This window comes from Capra hircus, chromosome 14 (genome assembly GCF_001704415.2).
Source record: "Capra hircus breed San Clemente chromosome 14, ASM170441v1, whole genome shotgun sequence".
NCBI lineage: Eukaryota > Metazoa > Chordata > Mammalia > Artiodactyla > Bovidae > Capra > Capra hircus.
In genome coordinates, this window is record NC_030821.1 from 85,652,264 (window position 1) to 85,666,217 (window position 13,954).

Consider the following 13,954-nt stretch of genomic DNA (forward strand, 5'->3'; position numbering starts at 1 on the left):
TTGGTTTTGCCATACATCAACATATATCCACCACAGGTATACACGTGTTCCCCATCCTGAACCCCCCTCCGTCCTCCCTCACCATACCATCCCTCTGGGTCGTCCTAGTGCACCAGCCCCAAGCGTCCAGTATCATGCATTGAACCTGGACTGGCGATTCATTTCATATATGATATTATACATGTTTTATACTCTAGCCAAAAATAGGCAAAATATAGGGTAAAAGAAAGTAAAGGGGAGGGATGGAGGGAAAGACATAGAAATAGAGAGACAGAGGGTAAGAAAGCATTCAAAGTGGATGACACATGGTTATATATGAAAATAATTGTTACTGAGGTCTGTAGCAATTTAACTAGTGAAATTCACCTGACAATTCATTATTCTCTCCACTCTAATCTGTGTTTAACAGTTTCCACTGAAAACACGTCAACCACAAATTGGCTCTTGCCGTGGATGCTTCCCATCTATCTCTACAAGAATTAAATCATGTGATGCTGCAGCTGCTGACCTCTAACACACCCCAAAGGAGTTCAGGGTGGACAGCAGAAATGAAGCACTTTGCGCTCCCAGAAAACTGGCATGACAGGTCTTCAGATAGTTGGATATACACAGAAGCTGATTTTATTAGCTCAATTTTTGTATCTCCTCATGTCTAGAAAAACACCGCTAAAATCCTTCATGATGATGACTGTTTCTCATACTAGCAGAAGCTTCACAAAACCAGCAGAAACTTTCTAAAAAATAAACGTGCTTGATTGGATGTACTCTCCCTTTACCAAAATCACATATATACTGTCCTTCTCCCCTACATTTTTGGAACAGTTTCTCAGAGCTATCTGAGGTGCTGTCTCCTAGGGCTGCAATCCTAATGTTGCCCCAAATAAAACTAATTCACAACTCTCACGTTATGCATCATAAGTTGATACACACTAAAAAAATGTATGCTGTAATATTGAAAGTGAAAGTCACTCAGTTTGTTGAACTCTTTCTGACCCCATGAATTATACAGTCCATGGAATTCTCCAGGCCAGAATACTAGAGTGGCTAGCTGTTCCTTTCTTCAGGGGATCTTCCCAACCCAAGGAATGAACCCAGGTCTCCTGCATTGGATGTGGATTCTTTATTAGCTGAGCCAGCAGGGAAGCCCAAGAATACTGGAGTGGGTAGCCGATCCCTTCTCCAGCGGATCTTCCCAACCCAGGAGTCAAACTAGAGTATCCTGCATTGCAGGTGGATTCTTTATCATCTGAGTTACCGAGGAAGTCCTAATATTTAAAAACATTTCCAAAAAATTGCAGAAATGAAATTAATTTCAAAATTTATAATTTTCTATACTATACATAATAGATGAACACCTAAAATAAAACAACTTTTTGTACCTCATTTTTTATAGTCATATTTTTGTAGATGACAGAGTTTTGACTTTTATGTAAGTTGTAACAAATATCTTAATAAATATGATTACACAAATTTAATTTACTCTTTTTTTTTTTAATAGTATCATACTCCAGTCTGATAAATTTAGCTTTCAGAGTAGGGTCAGGGACATGGCATTTATACCACATTCAGAAACTCATATCTTGCCTACCAAGTTTATTTTTACTATGAAGTCTGTGGGAAAAAAACAAAAAGCAATTACAGTTGCTCATCATCCCAGTGTATGAAGGGTTAAATCACGACCCACTGCAGTTACCTCACTAACAGGGTGCATTGAGGGAAATTTAGGATGAGGTATTCCATGCTTCTGATAAATAGGCCCTTAAATAAATAGATGCATACCTTAGGAAGAATGTCAGTGACCCTAGGTTCTTGTATCTTCCTATAAATAGAAAGACCTTAACATCATTATCTTGAGAAGTCTGTCCTTTGCAACTATCAGTAATCATCAACTTAGTGCGTGCTAAGTCCCTTCAGTCATGAATCTGTCTCTGTGTGATCCTACAGACTGTAGCGTGCCAGACTCTTCTGTCCATGGGATTCTTCAGGCAAGAATACTGGAGTGGGTTGCCATGATCACCTCAGGGAGATCTCCTCAACCCAGGGATCCAAACCAAATCTCTGACATTTCCTGCATTGTTAGGCAGGTTCTTTACCCTTAACACCATCTGAGAAACCCATTCTGAATCAATTACCTGTATGCATGCTTTGTCTAGGATTTCCCAGGTGGCTCAATAGTAAAGAATCTGCCTGACAATGTGGGAGGTGCAGGGAACAATGGGTTCAATCTCTGAGTTGGGAAGATCCCCTGGAAGGCAAAGGCAACCCATTTCAGTCTTCTTGCCTGGAAAGTCCCAAGGACAGGGGAATCTGATTGGCTCTAGCAAAGAGAAGGACACAACTGAGCATGCACCTAGACAGACAAATGCTTTGTCTAGCTCTTCTAAAGAACTTATTGAAATAGTCAGATTTGTTCAGGATTTATAGCATCTCAAATGTTGGTATGGATTGAATCATGACTGTCTTCAAGAAAATCATGCATTTTCCCAACCACTCAAAAACAAGTCTGTGTGGGTTTTTTTTCTATGTTGCACTTGCTCAATGTGAATGCCTGAGTCTCAGTTCCTGCTTGAACACACTTCATGCAAACTTGGGGCTGAATTTCATGTAAATTTGGAGGTAGGGTTTGTCCACTTAAAGAAAAATGCATGATGTGACAACTTCAGGCTTGTTCAATTCAGAAACATTACTGAAAACTGTAGACCCCAAAACAGACTTTTGATAGCTCTGAGGAACTGCTTCAAAGATGTTGGGGAGGAGCCAAGATCTATGTGAATTTTTCTGGTTGGGAAATACATATAGTTAAGCTTATATCTACCTAGGTAGGTATTTCCTTGACATTGAGCAAATGCCACATACCATTATGATATAGGAGAAAGAATGGCTCAGTTGAACTTCTCCAGCAAATTTAACAAGTCTTATGAATGACTTAATTCTATGGCTGTCTTGCAGAAGGACTCATTTTCTGTGGGCCCAGCTCTAACCTCCCTGCCTTTCATTGCCCAGCTCTCTGGAGTCAGCTGTCCATGGCTGATTCCTTTGTGGGAAGGGAGCTGGGGTCTTTCTCCTGCCCTTGCTTGACTTTTTGTGGGGTTGCTTCCAAGCAGTGAAATTAAGACAATGTAAGATACATGAGCCTTACAAGTCAGTGAGGCTGAGGGCACCTAATTTACATACATCGCATACTCCACATTCATGTCTTCATTCATAGCCTATGACACAACCTTCCCCAGATACCTCTCAAAAAACAGTTCAGTTCTTTTATTTTTGTATAATATGACTGCATCCTCGTAGTCTTGTTTGTGGTAGTGAGTTACTTTGCATCTGTTTTTTTATATTACCACTCTTCCAAGGTCTTTTCCCAGTGTAAGAGCCAAGACATTCATACCACTTTATGTTATGGCAGATAATAACCACCAATGTCAACCGCAGTGTAGCAGAGGCCTAGCAATTGATCCTTTATTGATCCTAGCTATTGATCCTTAGGGCCATAATTGATCCTTGCACTTGTCACAGGCCTATAGAATAGTGCTCTTCACAGTGACTGAGGGGCATCAGCTGATGGAACAGCTATCAACCCCAATAATTTCTGTCACCATCAGTGAGAGAAAAGAGATCTCATCCTGGAAGGCCTCTCAATGGCCACTATATCCTTGGGCTGGAAGTGACCTACTATATCTCATTGGTCAGAACTAGTTAGGAAATACAGTCCTGCAAGGTACCCTGAATGGGGATTGGGGAGAGGGGGATCTGACTACTCAGTGACAATCACAAATTATCACCAAGACTTAGCTCCATACACACACACAAATTTCATTGGGAACAATGAAATTGGGAAATTTCATTGGGAACAAATTTATGAATTTTAAATTTATGTCACTGCATTCATTTTAAAATTAGCATTAGGTAATATCATACAAAGTAAAACAATTTCATAAGAAAGTAAGTAACCATCATTATATTGATTGAATTTTTATTGACTTTAAAATCATTTAATAACTATTGGGCAATATATTTTTAAAAATTATGATTATGTGTCAAGGAATGAGTGCTGAGATCAAGCTGTGAAAGCTATTACATTTTAAATTCCTTAGGCATCATTTCAGACCCTATTCAAAAAAAGGTTTTGATTAGTACTGGTGAATATATAATGGCAATTTGAGTTAATTGTTACCTGTCATTTACAGGTAGCTTGCAAAGCATAAAATCAGCTTCACAGGCTCTGTTACTCTGGCTATTTTAACTAGAAGGCTCTTGTATAAGGATTGATAGAGCTGACTTTTCTATGATTGCTTCGGTACGGATAGCCATGCATGATAAAATTTTATTTTAAGCTTAGGGATTTTGAATAGGTCCAGAAGCAGAACAGATCAAGAAGAACGGCAAGAATATACAGAAGAACAATACAAATACAGTTCTTAATGGCCCAGATAATCACAACAATGTGATCACTCACCTAGAGCCAGACATTCTAGAGTATGGAATCAAGTGGGCAGGAAATATTACTACAAACAAAGCTAGCAGAGCTGATGGACTTCCAGTTAAGCTACTTAAAATCTCAAAAGATGATGTTGTTAAAGTGTTGCACTCAATATGCCCACAAATTTGGAAAATGCAGCAGTGACTGCAGGACTGGAACATGTCAGTTTTCATTCCAATCCCAAAGAAGGACAATGTCAAAGGATGTTCAAAGTACAGTACAGTTGCGCTCATGTCACATGCTAGCAAGATAATGCTCAAAATATTTCAAGGTAGCCCTGAGAAGTATGTGAACTTGTAGCTTCAAGATGTACAAGCAGAATTTAGAAAAGGCAGAGGAACCAGAAATCAAATTGCCAACATTTGTTGAATCATAGAGAAAGGTAAGAAATTTCAGAAAAAAAGCATCTACTTCTGCTTCATTTATTATACTAAAGTCTTTAACTGTGTGGATAACAACAGACTGTGGAAAATTCGTAAAGAGATTGGAGTACCACAACCTCTTGCCTGCTTCCTGAAAAATTTGCAGGTCAAGAAGTTAGAACCAGTCATGGAATAATTGATTGGTTCAAAATTGAGAAAGGAGAATAACAAGGAACAATATTTTCACTGTTTTATTTAACTTAGATGTAGAATACATCATGTGAAGGATTGGGCTGGATGAATCACAAGCTGAAATCAGAATTGCTGGGATAAATACCAACAATCCCAGGTATGTAGATACACTTTAACAGCAGAAAGTGAAGAGGACCTTAAGATTCTCTTGATGAGGATGAAAGAGGAGAATGAAAAGCTGACTTGAAACTCAACATTCAGAAAATTCAGATTGTGGTATCCAGTCCCAAACTTCATGTAAATAGAAGGGGAAAACGTGGAAGCAGTTACGCTTTTATTTTCTTGGGCTCCAAAATCACCAACCTCCAAAAGGTTATCGTCCTTCAAGACGGTAACCACAGTCAGGAAATTAAAAGATGGTTGATACATGGAAGGAAAGCTATGACAAACCTAGAGAGAATATCAAGAAGCTGAGGCATCACTTTGCAACAAAGGTTCATAAAATCAAAGATGTGGTTTTTCCAGCAGCCCTGCATGGATGTGAGAGTTGGACCATAAAGAAGATTGAGTGCTGAAGAATTGATTATTTCAAATTGTGATGCTGGAGAACACTCTTGGCAGTCCCTTGGACTTCAAGATCAATCCTAAAGGAAATCATCCCTGAATATTCATTGGCAGGAAAGACCCTGAAGCTGAAGCTCCAATACTTTGGCCAACTAAGGTGAAGAGCCAATTCATCTGAAAAGAGATTGATGCTGGGAAAGATTGAAAGGAAAAGGGAAAAAGGACAACAGAAGATGAGGTAGTTGTGTAGCCTCACTGATTTAATGGGTAGTAATTTTAGCATACTCCAGGAGGTAGCAAGGGACAGAGGAGCCAGGCATGCTACATGATATCACAAAGAGCTGGACATGACTTAGCAACTGAATAACAAAAACAGTGATAATCCTAGAATGACAGAAATTTATTGGCCACTTTAATAAAACTTAAACATCTAGAAACTCCAGAAAAGAGAAAATAAGTGGCAGATATATTCCTTATTTTAAAACCCATGAATAAAACAGATGGCTCATTTAAATGGAGAAAATCTGCTTTGAGATATTACAGATAATCTTTTGGGCTTGTGCCTATCTCTACCACAAAAAGTTACTGTGCATGGCAGTAAAAAATGTTCAGAAAGTTCAAAAGGATAGGTGTTTATCCCAAAACCTACTGTTTGATATCCATGTTACACTGTCCAAATCATCCTCATCTATGGTACAGGCAAAAGAGCCGTTTCTTGCACGGAGATATGTATGCCATACATCCTTCAAGGAATAACATAAGTTGGCAAATACACTCCCTCTGGCTTTGGTTGCTGCTGTTCAGTTGTTGACTCGTGTCTGTCTCTTTTCAACCCCATGGGCTGCAGCACACCAGGCCCCCTTGTCCCTCACCATCTCCTGGAGTTTACCAAAGTTCATGTCCACTGAATCAGTGATGCCTTACAACCATTTCATTCGCTGTCACCCTCTTCTATCTCTGTCTTCAATCTTTCCCAGAATGAGAGTCTTTTCCATGAGTCTTTGTTTGCATCAGTGGCCAAAGTGTTTGAGCTTCAGCTTATTTCCTCAAATGCAGAGTGAAGCTCTGCTTAGAGTCGTGCTTTTAGGGGACACTAACATTCACTAATGGGCCAAAGAAGGAGAAAGACCTCACCTTTTCAACTGTATCCCGTAAGGAATGCATTTGACAGGGTATTTTATTTGTTGAGCTCTCCATAGGATCATCTGAGGTTGCATTGTAGTTCATAGAATATCTTGACCTCTCTTTAAACCAAATCACTCTCCTCCAGGCTCCAAACTAGTGATGATCCAGCAGTTCTTACAAATTTGAATGACAAAACTTCTTCCAAGAGACTTCTTTCCAGTGAATCGAACCAGCAAAAGTAATGAAAAGCATGGTTTATGATCCTTTTTACCGTGTCGTTTGATCCTATTTGCCAGAAGTTTCTTGAGGATTTCTTCATCTACTTTTATCAGTGATATTGACCTGTAATTTCCTTTGTTGGTGATATCTTTGACTGGTTTTGGTATCACAGTGATGGTGGCCTTGTAGAATGAGTTGGGAGTCTTTCCTTTCTCTGCGAATTTTTGGAATAGTTTGGATAGGCTAGATATTAGTTCTTCTCTAGACATTCACCTGTGAAGCCACCTGGCCCTGGGTTTTTTTTGTTGTTGTTGTTGAAAGGATTTTGATTACATTTCTGATTCTTTTGATTGTGATTGCTCCATTCATATTTTCTATTTTTTCTTGGTTTTATCTTGGAAAGTTATGCGTTTCTAAGAATTTCTCTATTTCTTCTATGTTGTCCATTTTATTGGCATATAATTGCTTATAATAGTCTCTTATGATCCTCTGTATTTCTGTACTGTCTGTTGTAATTTCTCCTTCTACATTTCTAATTTTATTGATTTTAGACTTCTCCTTTTTTTTCTTAATGAGTCTGACCAATGGTTTGTCAATTTTGCTTATCTTCTTAAATAATCAGCGTCAAGTTTTGTTGATGTTTCGTATTACCTCCTTTATTCTTTTTCATTTATTTCTCCTCTGATCTTCATGATTTCTTTCCTTCTACTAACTTTGGGAGATTTATCCTAGGAATACAAGATTCTTCAGTACATACAAATCAATCAATGTGATATACCAAACTAACAAACTGAAAGATTTAAAAAAAAAAAAAAAAAACTATATGATCATCACAATAGTTCCAGAGAAAGCTTTCAACAAAACTCAACACCCATTTATAACAACAACTCTCCAGAAAGTAGGCATATAATAAACTTACCTAAAATATAATAGTGGCCTCATATGACAAACCCATGTTGGATATTATTCTGAATGGTGAAAAGTTGAAAGCATTTTTCCAAAGATCAGGAACAAGAGAAGGGTGTCCCTCTTACCACTATTATTCAACATTGTTTTGGAAGCCCTAGCCATAGCAGTCAGAGAAGAAGAAGAAATAAATCCATATTGGAAAAGAAGTACAACTCTCGTTGTTTGTAGATGACATGATACTATACATAGAAGATGCCAATGGAAAATTGTTAAAGCTAATCAATGGATAAAGTAAAGTCACAGGATATAAAATTAATATACAGAAGCCTCTTGCATTTTTATACACTAACAATGAAAAATCAGAACAGAACTTAAGGAAAACACCCCACTCCCCACTACAACAAAAATAATAAAATACTTAAGAATAAATTTGCATAAAGAGACCAAAGAACGATATGCAGAAAACTATAAGGCGCTGAAAAAACTGAAAGATGACACAAACAGATGGAGAGATACACAATATTATTGGATACAAAAAATCAATATTGTCAAAATGAGCATACTACCCTAAACAATCCACAAATTCAATGAATCCCTATCAAACTACCTAGGATATTTACAAAAGAATTAGTACAAAAAACTTCACAATTTGTATGGAAACCAAAAAGACCCCAAATAGCCAAAGTAATCATGAGAAAGAAAAATGAAGCTTGAAGAAGAGCTCTTCCTGAGTTTATAATATACATACTATAATACAAAGCTACAATCATCAAGACAGTATGGTACTGGCAAAAGTAGAGAAATATAGACCAATGGAACAAGACAGAAACCCCAGAGTTAAACCCAAGCACCTTTGGGCATCTTATCTTTGACAAAAGAGGCAGGAATATACAATGGAGAAAAGACTGCCTCTTGAATAAGTGATGCTGGGAAAATAGACAGATACATATGATTGAATAAATCTAGAACACCACTAACATCATATGCAAAAATAAACTCAAAATGGATTCAAGACTTAAATGTAAGGCCGGAAACTATAAATCCCTTAGAGGAAAACATAGGCAGTGCACTCTTTGACAATCACAGCACTGTCATCTTTTACCCACCTCCTAGGGTAATGGAAATAAAAATAAAAATGAATAGATTGGACCTAAGTAAGTTTTTATTCCTTTGCACAGCATAGGAAACAATAAACAAAATTCAAAGACAACCCTCAGAATGGGATAAAATAATTACAAATGAACCAAGTAATAAATGATTTTTCTTTAAAATATATAATCATCTCATGCAACTCAATATCAGAAAAACAAACAGTCAAATTAAAAATGTGCAGAAGACCTAAACAGACATTTCTCCAAAGAAAGCATACAGATAGAAAGTAAATTCATGAGAAAAAAATGCTCAACATTACCAGTTATTAGAGAAATGCAAATCAAAACCACAATAGATTATCACCTTATACCAATCAGAGTGGCCACTATCAAAAAATCCAAAAACAATACATGCTGGAGACTATGTGAAAAATGGCAACCCTCCTACACTGTTGGTAGGAATGTAAATTCATAGAGCCGTTATAGAGAACAGGTGATTCTTTTAAAAAGCTAGGAATAAATCTGCTGTATAATCCAGCAATCCCACTACTGGGTTTATACCCTTAGAAAACCACAGCTCAAAAATACACATATACCCCAATAGTCACTGCAGCACTATTACAAAAGATAGGACATGAAAGCAAACTTTCATTTCAGTTCAGTCACTCAGTAGTGTCCAACTCTTTGTGAAACCATGAATTGCAGCAAGCCAGGCCTCCCTGTCCATCACCAACTCCCAGAGTTCACTGAAACTCTTGTCCATGAAGTCGGTTATACCATCCAGCCATCTCATCCTCTGTCATCCCCTTCTCCTCTTGCCCCCAATCCCTCCCAGCATCAGAGTCTTTTCCAATGAGTCAACTCTTCGCATGAGGTGCCCAAAGTATTGGAGTTTCAGGTTCAGCATCAGTCTTTCCAAAGAACACCCAGGGCTGATCTCCATTAGAATGAATTGGTTGGATCTCCTTGCAGTCCAAGGGACTCTCAAGAGTCTTCTCCAACACCACAGTTCAGAAGCATCAGTTCTTCAGCACTCAGCTTTCTTCACAGTCCAACTTTCACATCCATACATGACCACTGGAAATTCCATAGCCTTGACTAGACCGACCTTTGTTGGCAAAGTAGTGTCTTTGCTTTTCAATACCCTATCTAGACTGGTCATAATTTTCCAAACTTTAAGTTCATAAAAATTGAATTAAAACATAAGGTAAAGTATATAGATGGTATACATATATTTATATGTGTATATATAATGGAATATTACTCTACCATAAAAATGAACAAAGTTGAGTCAGTGACAGTGAGGTACATTAATCTAGAGCCTGTTTTACAGAGTGAAGTAAGTCAGAAAGAGAAAAACAAATATTGTATATTAATACACATATGCAATGTGTGTATTAATTAGATCTAATGAACCTATTTGTAGAGAAGGAGTAGAGGCACAGATGAACTTATGGAGGCACAGTGGGTGAGGGAGAGAATGGACAAATAGAAAAAGTAGCGTTGACATATTACACTATCAGGTGCAAAATAGATAGCTGGTGGGAAGCCCAGGTTGGCACTCTATAATGCCCAAGAAGGGTTGGGTAGGGGGGTGGGAAGGAGGTTCACGAGGTAGGAGATGTATGTATAATTAAAGTTGACTCACATTATCGTATCTCAGAAACCAAAACAACACTGTAAAGCAATTTTCATACAGTTAAAAACTAAATTTAAAAAAGGGGGAAAATACAATAACATTTCCTCACCCAACTTTATAAATAAATATATGTGACTTAAAAAAAAAAAAAAAAAAACTAGTGAAGGTTACATAAAGTAGCCTGGTTTATAGCTTGATAGATTAAGCACAAAAGAAAATGAGAAATATTTGGATAAATCATCTCTTAATATGATATTTTGCCTTTGTTGGGAGCACAGAAATGAGTAATTTTCAACTTTATTTACTTTTAGTGCTATTTGTAGAAATTTGAGCTCCATCATGTTTTGCAGAAAACTTTATTTAATTTTCTATGATCATTTTGAAATATGTCTTTCTATTTTAAAATAACCCTATCAGTGAAGATGATCATTTATTCCATTATTAAGTTAGAAGGATGAATTTCTGTCTGTTAATGTTCTCATTGTCATTGTGCTTCATACCACATGCCACATGCATACTCTTGCAAGCATACCACTACATGTACTTTTTGGAAAGCATTTTATAAATCATATTTATAAGAAAGTAGGGCAATACATGAAACGTGAACTTCCAGATGTTTAAGCTGGTTTTAGAAAAGGCAGAGGAACCAGAGATTAAATTTCCAACATACGCTGGATCATTGAAAAAGCAAGAGAGTTCCAGAAAAACATCTATTTCTGCTTTATTGACTATGCCAAAGCCTTTGACTGAGTGGATCACAATAAACTGTGGAAAATTCTGAAAAAGATGGGCATACCAGACCACCTGACCTGCCTCCTAAGAAACCTATATGCAGGTCAGGAAGCAACAGTTAGAATTGGACATGGAACAACAGACTGGTTCCAAATAGGAAAAGGGGTATGTCAAGGCTGTATATTATCACCCTGATTATTTAACTTAGATGCAGAGTACATCATGAGAAACACTGCGCTGGAAGAAGCACAAGCTGGAATTAAGATTGCCAAGAGAAATATCAATAACCTCAGATATGAAGATGACACCACGTTTATGACAGAAAGTGAAGAGGAACTAAAAAGCCTCTTGATGAAAGTGAAAGAGGAGAGTGAAAAAGTTGGCTTAAAGCTCAATGTTCAGAAAACAAAGATCATGGCATCTGGTCCCATCACTTCATGAGAAATAGATAGGGAAATAGTGGAAACAGTGTCAGGCTTTATTATTTTTGGCTCCAAAATCACTGCAGATGGTTATTGCAGCCATGAAATTAAAAGATGCTTACTTCTTGGAAGGAAAGCTATGACCAACCTAGATAGCATATTAAAAAGCAGAGGTATTACTTTGCCAACAAAGGTCTGTCTAGTCAAGGCTACGGTTTTTCCAGTGGTCATATATGGATGTAAGAGTTGGACTGTGAAGAAAGCTGAGAGTGGAAGAATTGATGTTTTTGAACTGTGGTGTTGGAGAAGACTCTTGAGAGGCCTTTGGACTGGTTTGGAGATCCAACCAGTCCATCCTAACGGAGGTCAGCCCTGGGTTTTCATTGGAAGGACTGATGCTGAAGCTTAAACTCTAATACTTTGGCCACCTCATGTTTAGAGTTGGCTCATTGGAAAAGACCCTGATGCTGGGAGGGATTGGGGGCAGGAGGATAAGAGAATGACAGAGGATGAGATGGCTGGATGGCATCACTGACTCGATGGACATGAGTTTAAGTGAACTCTGAGAGTTGGTGATGGTGAGGGAGGTCTGTCATGCTGTGATTCATGGGGTCGCAAAGAGTCAGACATGCCTGAGCAACTGAACTGAACTTAGGGCTTTCCTGATAGCTCAGTTGGTAAAGAATCTGCCTACAATGCAGAAGACCCCAGTTAGATATCTGGGTCAGAAAGATCTGCTGGAGTAGGAATACACTACCCATTCCAATATACCTGGGCTCCTCTTACGGCTCAGCTGGTAAAGAATCAGCCTGCAAATCGGGATACTGGGGTTGGAAAGATCCCCTGGAGAAGGGAAAGGCTACCTACTCCAGTATTTTGGCCTGGAGAATTCCATGAACTGTATAGTCCATGGGGTCACACAAAGTCAAACACAACTGAGTGACTTTTACTTTCATAAGAAAGTGTAGCATGATCATTATTATATTAATATAATTAAGGGAAACTAATGAAATAATGACCCAATAACTGATCCTAAATATAGCCTAATAATGGCCTCAAAACATATTAATAAATATTCTGTTTAATTACGAGGGATAAACAATTGATAATTGCAATAAGAAGTGATCCAATTTTGCTACTTCAAGATTAGAAATCAGGAGATAATACAATTGTCTTATCTCTTTCTTTTACCCTCTGTGCATAAAGTCCTCTGGAAACCGTACTTACGAAAGTACAGAAGTTCCCAGGTTTTTCATCCTTACATTTTTTTCTCCCTAAGTCGATAGCTCCATGTTGGCAGGTAGGAGAGATTTTTTTTTTTTTTCCCCCCTCGGAGGTTCAGTTTCCTTCCTGACACAGAATTTCCATAGACTCAGTGATGTCTTATGCAACCTGCTATTTGAATGTTAGTATTCTGGTGAAGTAGAATAGTCAAAACTTTCCAGCCAAACGTTCCAGGTTTTTCCATTTCTACAAACCTTTGTTACTTAATATATATAGAGAAAATTAATGTCTGTCTCTCAGACCTGTTATGTTGATTGGTGGTGAGTAATAAGGAAGCCATATTTGAGATATACTAGAAAGCTATGATTTATTTTCCCACATAGTTCCTTCTTTGCTTCCAGTTTGATTTACCAGCCTAAAAATGCTGAAATAATTCTGTTGTCAGTTATTTCTATTTGCAGTACTTTAAAAAGAAAATCAAAAATAGTAGAGAAGATATGTGAGTGCCTAAATAACTGCTTCACAACAAACATACTTCATAACACAGTCTCTGACATAAGAAAACTTATTTGATTATATTCACGGACTCAGGGGTCCAACTATCATAGAGGGTGTGGTAGAGATGTTCACCTTTGTTTCACATACTTGGATGTGGTTATTCTTGTTCATTTGCTCCTTTGAAGAAAAACTATGACAAACCTAGACAGTCTATTAAAAAGCAGAGCCATTACTTTGCTAACAAAAGTCCATATAGTCAAAGCTATGATTTTTTTTTCCAGTAGCCGTGTACGAATGTGAGAGCTGGACCATAAAGGAGGCTGAGCACCAAATAATTGATGCTTTTGAACTGTGGGGTTGGAGAAGACTCTTGAGAGTCCCTTGGACTGCAAGGAGATCAAACCAGTCAACCTTAAAGGAAAACAACCCTAAATATTCATTAGAAGGACTGATGCTGAAGCTGAAGCTCCAATACTTTGGCCATCTGATATGAACTGACT